The following is a 9,730-nucleotide window of genomic DNA, read 5'->3' as shown; positions in this document are numbered from 1 at the left end:
GAAACAAAATCATAGTTTGATACAGGTAGAGATGACAGAGTGGGCCTGAAGCTGGGGAGCTGGGTTTGAACCCTTAATGCTTATGTTAAAAGTCAAGAACAGCAGGGCATGCTTCAATTCCAGCACCAGAGAGGTGGAGATAGGAGGATCCTGTGGCTTACTGTCTAGCCAGTGTGGCCACACTGTGAGCTCCAAGTTCAGTGATATATCCTGTGGCGAACAAACAAACAAAAATAGGGAGCTAAATTAAAGTAGGCTTTGAAGGAAAGATTAAGAATTTTGAAAAGGCAGGAAAACCAGTTTGAAAGTTGAGGATTGCATATGGAGATTTTGCATAAAATCTCTTCTTCAGAGCATAATGGATTATCCTGAATTCCAAGAATATAGAGTTTTGAGAGTAGGTAGGGAAGAGAGAGGCTAGGAGAGAGACTACAGACTGAGAAGGGCATAGGTTGTCATTGCAGGAGTCTGAACAAACAGTGCCCTGGTGCTTCAGGTGGGGAGAAAAGCTGCTGAAGAGCCATGGACAGGCGCTCTTCGCTACATCACTCGGTGGGACCTAGACAGAGTGGGGGGGAGGGCAGTTCCAGGGCATCAGCCCAGAATCCCCTTCACCGACTCTTGTTCTCCTAAGTCTTGGGATGAAGCCTAGTATTCTTTCTGTTCAAATACTTCATGTAAAACCCAAACACTGTGCAGGTTGGTACTTTGCCGATGTCCGGTGGCTCACTCACGGTGCTCACTAGGAGAGGAGGTGGCCTAGAGAGGTGAAGCCATTTCCCAATGTCACCAGCTAATTATTGGCAGAAGCAGGACTCAAAGGCAGCCCTTCTGTTCCCAGTCACGCACTCCCAGCTGACCCGGCTGAGAGTTTTGACCCATGTGGGTTTCTCATTCGCCTGCTCTCTTGCTTCTTTCTGCATGGGTGGAGGGAAGAAAGGGCAGGCTTCCTTCCAGGGTGCTGGAAGTTTTGTGTCCCAGCCAAGGTCAGTTCAACGTTCTTATTAACATAAGGTAGATAATAGGTGCCTAAAATCCGAGGACATAAATATTGTAATGTAGCCATATCGTGTTGTAGTTTCTTTCAAACCAGCACTTCAGTTTTTATTTACTTTTATGTGTTGCTGGCTTAGGGCCACGAGGTTTTCCATCAACAGAAATGGCTGCTGATTGAAGCTATTTGCTTTCTCCTCTAGCAAAGAGGGGAGAGAGGCCCTTTCTCCAAAGCAGGTGTTTTTAGATCAAGATGGGCCGCTGAATGGCACAGTAGGGAATAGACTTAGCAAAGCAGTGCAGTAAATTGAACTGGTGTCGGCTCCCGATTTAATGCGATCCTCAATTTTGTCATGAATTATATATTCTTCTTCAGATTGATCATTCCTCTCACTGATAAAGGGACAGTGCTGTGCCTAGTGGGTTTGGCCCCTGACCTAAGAGCTATTCTGATATTTCATACATCAAAATTCCCTGGGATGACAACTTGTATGAACTCTGGAAGCTATAAATCTACAGAGCCAAGAGAGGGGTGGGGCAGGCTGGGCGAAGAACTCTCCTCTCCCCTGAATGCACCTCCATTGACCGACCGCCGTAATGGCCCGCAGTTCCTTGTCAGCTTTGTACCGGGTGTAATTTGCAAATTGATTGTTATTCTTTGGAAGCCTTTCTTAATTAAATAGTTACTGCATTTATTACCCTTGGACAAAGGAGATAGATGAGCTTCTTGAAGAGGACAGGCTCAGTTTCTTGGATAGTCTCTACTATAGTGGACAATAGTGTTCATAACTCCTGGACATCTCATTTCTTTTCCCAGCAGGGTGTCTACCAGGGGGCAAACCAAGCAAGCCAGCATCACCTTATAGAGAAATACAAATGGGATGCTTTGCCTTGTCTTGCTTCTCTAGGCAGTGGTTGCAAACATTAACTCCTCAAACTTGTCTGACAGTTTCTGTGGATCAGATGGGGAAACTGAGGCACAAGGAATTTAAAGGTTTGCCAAAGCTTGTCTAAAGCAGAAAAAAGGAACTAATATGAAACATGAATGAGTGACCTTGTACTTCAAGCTGAGTTTCTTCAGCATCTTTTTGGCCCCTCTGGAGGTGGCTTGAACTGCCGCCTTTCTAACAAGGCCAGTGATTATGAATCCTCGATAGGTTTCAGAAAGAGTTGGGAGTGTGTGTGTGGTCTGGGCCACAGCTGGGAATTTTTTAAATGTGCATCAGGACCCAGGGTATGCATCTTCCATGTTCTTCCAGTCGATGAGATGGCCAATCGTGGTGCAGAATGCACAGACAAGCTTTCTTGTCACACAGGATCATACAAGGAAATGTGATGCAGAGTCAGGATGCCTGACATCCGAACCCAGTGAGTGGGGACACTCGGGAACACGTAGTGCCACCTGGAGAACCTCAGCACCCTTGGAAGGTAGAACTTGGTCCTTGCCTCTGGGAAACACATCCTCCTACCGTGGAGATTCATGTGTCTTTGATAAAACTCTCCTGACTTAGAGCCATGGCAGCCTAACAGTTGGTCCAAGGTAATAAGTTCCTTTTATCCACACTGACCCTCTCATACTTCACAGCTCTCCTCATTTCTTCCCTTCCTCCATCTAATTTCCCTGTACTCCCGGAGGCCTGCTTTATGAGCTGCCTTTCCTATGGCGTTCTCAATCTCTCCTCTCGGAAACTGCGCCTTCCTTCATCTCTCTGGGGCTTTGTGCCTCCACGACTTCTTCCTTGGCTGTTGTACATGTGTCAGCCTGTGGAGAGAGACTCACTCGCCAGCTCTGTGTCCCTCATCATCAGCCACCACAGAGACGTACATAATGGCATTTGTTTGTGGAGTTCAGTTGACTGCTTAACTTATGCTACTTCTGGCCCCAGTGATCCTCTACTGATTAGAGACATATACACGCACATTTGCTTCCTAGAGAGTGAAGAGTTGATAAGTCCATATTGGCAACTGGTATGGGCCACAGAGGTCATTAAATGCTATGTCTCTGTGAGCATGGTGGCACCATTCAGCCATCCCGTGACTACTGTGTCCAAGGCGCTTTTCAGAGTCAGCTTTAATGTCGCCTTGCTGTGCTCTGGGCTGACTTTACTCATTATCGGAGCAGAAGTCCATTTCTGTTTTGTTTGTTCCTCTTCTCAGCCCCTTTTCTTCTTTGCTGTCAAGCGTGACAGCCTGTTCCGTGATGCCCACCCTTCCTCTAGTCTTCAGCAGCGGTCTCCAGGCGAGGTGGAGGTGGGCAAAGGATGGTGCTGCTTCCGAGGGCGGTTGGAGGGATGGAGACTACAGGCTGGAGTTAACAGGGAGTTCTACCTTCTCTCTCTATCCTCTGCAGATCCCACGCTGTGATGATGGGTCCAGGGCCTCTCTGTGTACCGTGTCAGGTCTGGTAAAGTGTCTTAAAATGGCCTTGAGGGAGGAATTTGGGTAAGCAGGATGTAACTAGGACTGGGGTAGTACATAGCTTCCTGTTAGAGCAAGACTGATCGGAGAGCTAAGAAGATAGAGTCCTCAGGCTCCACACATCTGTCAGCAGACACCCGAAGTGGCTCTGAAGGGGTACTCAACCAGTGCTGGGTGACTTCTCAGATCCTACCCCAGACCACCCTCCCCACAGACTCTGGCCATGCTGGGAGGCTCTGGCCCAGGATCCATGGGACTCCCTTTGCTGAAATACCCCCTTTCCTTTCCCCGCACTGCCTAGGTAATCTTGGTTCTGCTTTGGATATTGGCTTTTACCCATTCACCAAAGCCAGAGGTCTTCCTTGAGACCCCCTGATCAGAGTTATTCTATGTTGAGATCATTTTGTTGAGTTATTCTATGTCTAGCACTATTGAGTTTTCAGAATAGGAAATTTTTCCTTGAGGGGCAACATCGTAGAACGTTGAACAATGTCCCCATCTCTTACCTACTAGAAGTAAGTAGCATCTCTTTTATTGTGACAGAAATGTCTCTAGCTGTAGTTAAGTGTTCCTTGGGGGCTAAGAACCACGCTTCTCCCACCTGAGAGGTACGGCTTTAGACTGTTGTCTCAAACTCACTCCCTAAGTTTTTTCCTCTCTAACATTTACTACATTCGCCATACTTCTGGATTCCTTTGTATGTGTGTATGTCATATGTGTGGAGTGTATGAGTACGTGTATGTGGGTGTATGTTCTCATGCATGTGTGCAGAGGCCAGACAAGGAGGTTTCTTTCCCTGTTCTATTAACCTCGGCTTTGTTTCCTTCACACGGGGTCTGCCGCTGAACCCGGAACTAGCCTGGCAGCCAGCAAACCCCAGGGATTCTCCTGTCTTTGTCCCCCACAGTGTTGGGGTTATAGGCTTGTCCACAGCCACACACAGCTTTTTCCATGAGAGCTTAGGATTCAAACTCAGGACCTCATGCTTGCATAGCAAGTGCCCCTATCCATCGAGTCCTCTCTCCCCTACCCCATAGGTTACTTGGGGCTTGTTTGGTGTTCCCTTCCTTCCCCAACTATCAGCATCCTAATGGCAGGCAGTGTCTATGTCTAATGTTCTTTGCTGTGCCTAAGCTTTCAAGCCATACTAATGCTGGCAAAGGAACAGACAGCAAAGACCTCCCGAAGATACTTCTCTGATTTCCTCTTATGACAAATGGTCGCTTGTGGAAGACGTTGAGAGTGGTGGTTTTAGCACTGAACGTGTGAGCTGCTAAGTGTCTTCAGTTAGGAGACTGGATGGAATTTGGGCTCTCGGCCAAGCACCTCATGGGTAACTAATTAAACTACAACTGCTCCCTCCATAGTCAGGTGCTAAGTGTTCCCAAAAGGGACTGATGTCACGTGGGGAGTGACCTTTAAGTGGATCAGGAGTCACATGAATATGGAATGCCTCTCTCTCCTCTCTCCGGAGAGGTCATTTGACACATGTCCTGAGGGGGTAGGATCATGCTTGAAAGCTTTAGAAAACAGCCCTTTCTCATTCCCACCGGAGTGGGCACAGCCTTCCGGTGTGTGATGTGGGCGGCGGCGGCGGAGGGGCGGAGGAAGCCTGGCACTGTGTGGGGGCGGGGGTTGCAGGAGTTGCCCGGAGCAGCATTCTTCAGATTTGAAGGTTCCAGCATGTATGATTTGTTGCTTTATTTTTCTCTCCTTCCATCCCTTTTTACGACAGGCCAAAGGATCATAAGCAGAGACAAATGGAGACCCTTCAGGCCCGCCTTTGATGTCTAGGGCCTTTGCTGCCTGGGGAACTGTGTGCCAGGCCTGGTGCTAGGAGCTTTCTTGTGCATGGTCTCAATAAGTTCCACAGCCCAGGGAAAGTGGGCCGTCCCTCTGCTTCCTGGAGGAGCGAATGGAGGCGGCAGCCAGCTGTTGTATGGATCACACATCTGGAAAGGAGCTGTCTAGTTCTCTCTGGGCTCCTCTGTGCTTGCCTCAAGCCTGACCGGAAACCCTTCCACCCTATACTTCTGTTTCAGGAGCTACAATGAATGGCTTGTGGCATGATAAAAGCTGTCGTCACCACTGGCCCCGTGACTGCACCTGACTGTGTCTTTGAAAATCTCTTTATGCAACTGCAGCTGAATTTTCTTAGCCGTCGCACTTCCAAGATGGCACAGGTCTCTAGAAACAAAAGAAAAGCTGAGAAATATAGAAGCATGAACTCGGGAGGACAAAGGCCTGAGGAAGCATTGTGACGATAGCCTGGAAGACTGTGGCTGGGAGTAAAAACCCATGCCTTGGACACTCGGGTGGGGTGTGTGCAATTCAGGTGTTTGGATCAGGGATAAAAAGGGGTGCAGGGTGATGGGGGAGAGCCAAAAATATAGAGCAATTCCCATTTTCAGAGTACCAGAAAGAGTGTAGGTGGAGGAAGCGGTGAGGGTCCTTCCAGCTCCTGTCTTGTTGCTCACCCCTGCTTTTGGACCTCAGCAGAACATGCCAGAATATTCAGAGGAAGGTGAACCAGTAGAGCCTTAGGCCTAGAGTGCCACTTACAGCCCAGCCCCGGGCAAACACAGTCCAGGCAAACAGGAGTTAAATTAAGATCTGCAGACTGAATGATAGGATCCCAATAACCTCTACTCCAGACAGTGCCCTGGGGTCTATCAACACCCCCATGGAAGAGAAGTCTCTTTGAGAGGAGCTCAACAGAGATATCTCCCGGAGGGCGGTCCAGCATGCCCACATTCATTAGCCATCAGCTCTTCAGGCAATTTACACTGCCATGTTGTAAACCAGTGGTTTTCAACTAGTGGGTCATGACCCCTTTGGGGGGACTGAACAGCCCTTTCACAGGGGTCCCATGCCAGATATGGCTTATTTACATTACAATTCATAACAGTAGCAAGGTTACAGTTATGAAGTAGCAATGAAGATTATTTTATGGTTGGGGGCGTCACTACAATGTGAAGGACCTATATTAAAGGCTCACAGCCTTAGGAAGGTTGAGAACCACTGGTGTAAACTACCATACTGCAAAAGGTGTATTTTTTTGCAGTTACTGGAAAACCCATGTACTTGCTTTTCACGGCCTAAGAGATAGCAAGCTTGCTTTGGTATCTGCTTTTGATGGCATTCTGGGTGCAAAGGCCTGGTACATTTCTCCATTACACGTTTTAGCCTCCTTTCCAAACTTCCTTCTTCATCCTTCCTTCTGAGCATCCAATCTCTCAACCCAGTTCCTGTCCGCTGGTTTTTGGTTTGAATTAGATGAAGGCTTGGATCTACTTCATGGGGACCAGTGGATTAAATCCTCACTCCCTGCTCTTGACCCTGGCTGTATCGTTTGCTATTTTATCATGTTGGTGGCTTGTGTTTCTCATATCTTATGCCCTCTTTCCATCTTACTCTGAAGCCTGTAAGCACAATCTCAGATGTCTGGGAATAAATAACAAGAGATTTGAAGCTTTTTGTGCTCTTGCCAGATTCCATTATCTAGAAATATGTTGGCAATCTTATATAAACATATGTTTAAATTTCTATAACCAAATGTATCCTTATGGATGACTTATTATTATAGCTGAATATGACTATGAAAATGTAACTTTATTTACAGGTGTGATCTATTATATGAATCTACATTTTTATTCAATCTTATGCGTACCCAAGGAAGAATGTGTCAGATTTCCCCCCTTGAGAATAAAATCACATTATTTGTGAAGACTTAGCAGAGATGAAATTAGTGTAAGCAGCAGTTACTCTATTGAATCTATTGAATAAATATTTCCAACATATAGAACAGTCTAATGTTCAAAGATGATGTTAGGAAATATTTCAAGGTGACCTTAGCTCCAGAGTTAAAACAAACAAACAAACAAACAAACAAACAAACAAAGAAAAAAATGGTGTGAAGGCCAGTCCACATGTCTATTTTACAGAAGAAAGTCGGGGTGGAGTAGGTGTGGGGTGAGTTTTGAAGCCAGATCATGAGTTCAAAGTCTTTGTTTATTGGCTCTGTGATCTTGGGGTAGCGGCATCACCTTTCTACGGGGCCTGGCTAAGATGGAGATCTCCTTAACTATTGCACAGTTTGTTATGCATTGGGTGATTACATATGCAAACACATTTGACTGTAAATTGTTACACATTTAAATTGCTGTGCATCCAATCCTATTTGATTTGTTTTGTTTTACCCCATTGGTTCCAGTGCTTTAGGGCAAACACTTGTTGGATGACAAATTAGCGAATTTGTGAGACAGTGCTTTACAATTATTTTGCTGGCATCCAAGTCATTTATAGATATTTATAAAAATCAATGATTTATACATTGTTCCTGGGTAGCCAGAGCGTTTGATTCGGAAAGAAAAGTTAACTATTTGGGCTTTCAAGTTTCCTGATTTGGGACATTTAATAGCAGCATTTATTAAGAGAAATTGTCATCATCTTGCTCAAATATGAGATCATAGATTTTTTAAGAACTTAGATATAAAAACATCTTTTTTTTTTACATACAAGGCAACTGAAGCTCAGAGACACTTTAGAAGCCAATAAATTTATATCATTTATTCCCTCTGTAAGTCTAGAGTAATTGTGGATGCATGCCCAGGAAGCACACTCTTAAAGTATGTTTTTAAAGATGTGTTAAGCATCATGAACAATATGAGATGGAAGCATGCCTTTAATGAACTCATCCTCTAGACCTACTCAAGATGCTTCAGTGTACCGATGCACTAATGCTGATCTGGTACCACAGGGCCAGCAGGGTGCTTTCAGGGGTGGCTTTGACATGAGGGAGTAGCCTTGTGTCACAGGAGAGCATCAGATGAGGCTGGCCTTGTGACACAGGAGAGCATCAGATGAGGCTGGCCTTGTGTCACAGGAGGGCATCAGATGAGGCTGGCCTTGTGTCACAGGAGAGTATCAGATGAGGCTGGCTTTGTGATACAGGAGAGCATCAGATGAGTTTTTAAGGAAGCGCTTCTGGGAAAGAGAGTGTGGGGAGCAGGAGAATGAGATCATTCAAGCCAGGTTAGAATTCTGCTCGCATCTGTCCAGGGCAGATTAACCTGATCCATCGGGGGAATCCTAGGGGTGAGCTACACATCAGTATGCTCTTGTCTCGAATGTAAAACAACTAGGCTTTTCATAGTCTTGTTCTACTTGGCCATTGGCTAAGGGCTGTGATGGGTAGCGTTAGAAAATATGTTGATTGGTAGGCCCCTTAAGCCTTTGAGAGTATGGCCAAATTAACCCCAAGAGCCAGAGAGAATGTTTCTGAAGAGAGTCACAGGGTACGCACAGAAGGATGCCAGATGTGCAGAAGTAATGAGCAGAGTCTCAGGCGACCTTGGGGACAAACCAGTAGCTCCCATAGGACTTGGTTGGTGACAGAGGTTTAAGGTAGGAAGGGCAGTACAGGCATCATTGCAGCATGGATAGAAGAAGCAATCTGCTTATTCTCTCTGTCCCTCTGTCCCTCTCTCTCCTCTGCCACCTTCTTTTCATTCTCCCATTCTTCCCCTCCTCTCTCCACCCTCATCTTCTTCCCGATTAGTTTTTCTTTCTGTAATTTGGTTCTAAGGGAAAGGGAGCCAGTGGAGTCCCCTCAAACAGAAGGAGGATTGGACGGTTGTTCACCCCGAGACATCTTAGAGAGGCCCGGCTCTGGGGCAAAGTAGAAGAAACAGAAACAGCAGGCCCTCCAGAGTTACACCTTTACTCAGAACAAACAGGACTTGTGGATCTTCTCCTGCGTGAAGCTGGTGTGGCTCTTGTGTCTGCTCTAATCTACTGCATTCTCTCTGTAATGCAGCTCCTCCCGACTCTGTATACCTTCGTCTACCTTGTAACCAAGTGGTCCTTGTTCATGGGCTCCTCCATACCCAAAGACTTCCCCGTATCTCAGCTTTTCACTTTCGCTTCTGTTTCTCCTCCTCATCCCTCCTCAGCATGTCGGACCTCAGATTCCAGGGAAAGACAATTGGGCCAGGAGGCATTTAGTGGTAGTGCAATGATAAATTGCTGCCCCCTCTAAATTATTACCCTAAACCTAGATGCTCTAAGCTGATCTGCCTGACTTTGCTTGAGGTAGACAGCAGGGTCCCACAGTCTAATAAAGCTTCTGTTCTAGTTCGTTATGTCCGTTGTTCTGAACACTGACCAAAGCCAACAGAAAGGAACCTGGAAGCAGGAACTGAAGGGTAGACCATGAAGAATGCTCCTTAACTTGCTCAGTGGTCTTTAATATACATCCCAAGACGGTGTGACCCACGGTAAGAAAGGCCCGCTCACATCACTCAAGAAAATGCCTCAC

This window comes from Microtus ochrogaster (assembly GCF_000317375.1).
Source record: "Microtus ochrogaster isolate Prairie Vole_2 chromosome 14 unlocalized genomic scaffold, MicOch1.0 chr14_random_1, whole genome shotgun sequence".
Classification (NCBI taxonomy): domain Eukaryota; kingdom Metazoa; phylum Chordata; class Mammalia; order Rodentia; family Cricetidae; genus Microtus; species Microtus ochrogaster.
The sequence above is the reverse complement of the archived record's forward strand: the minus strand, read 5'-3'. Positions refer to the sequence as shown.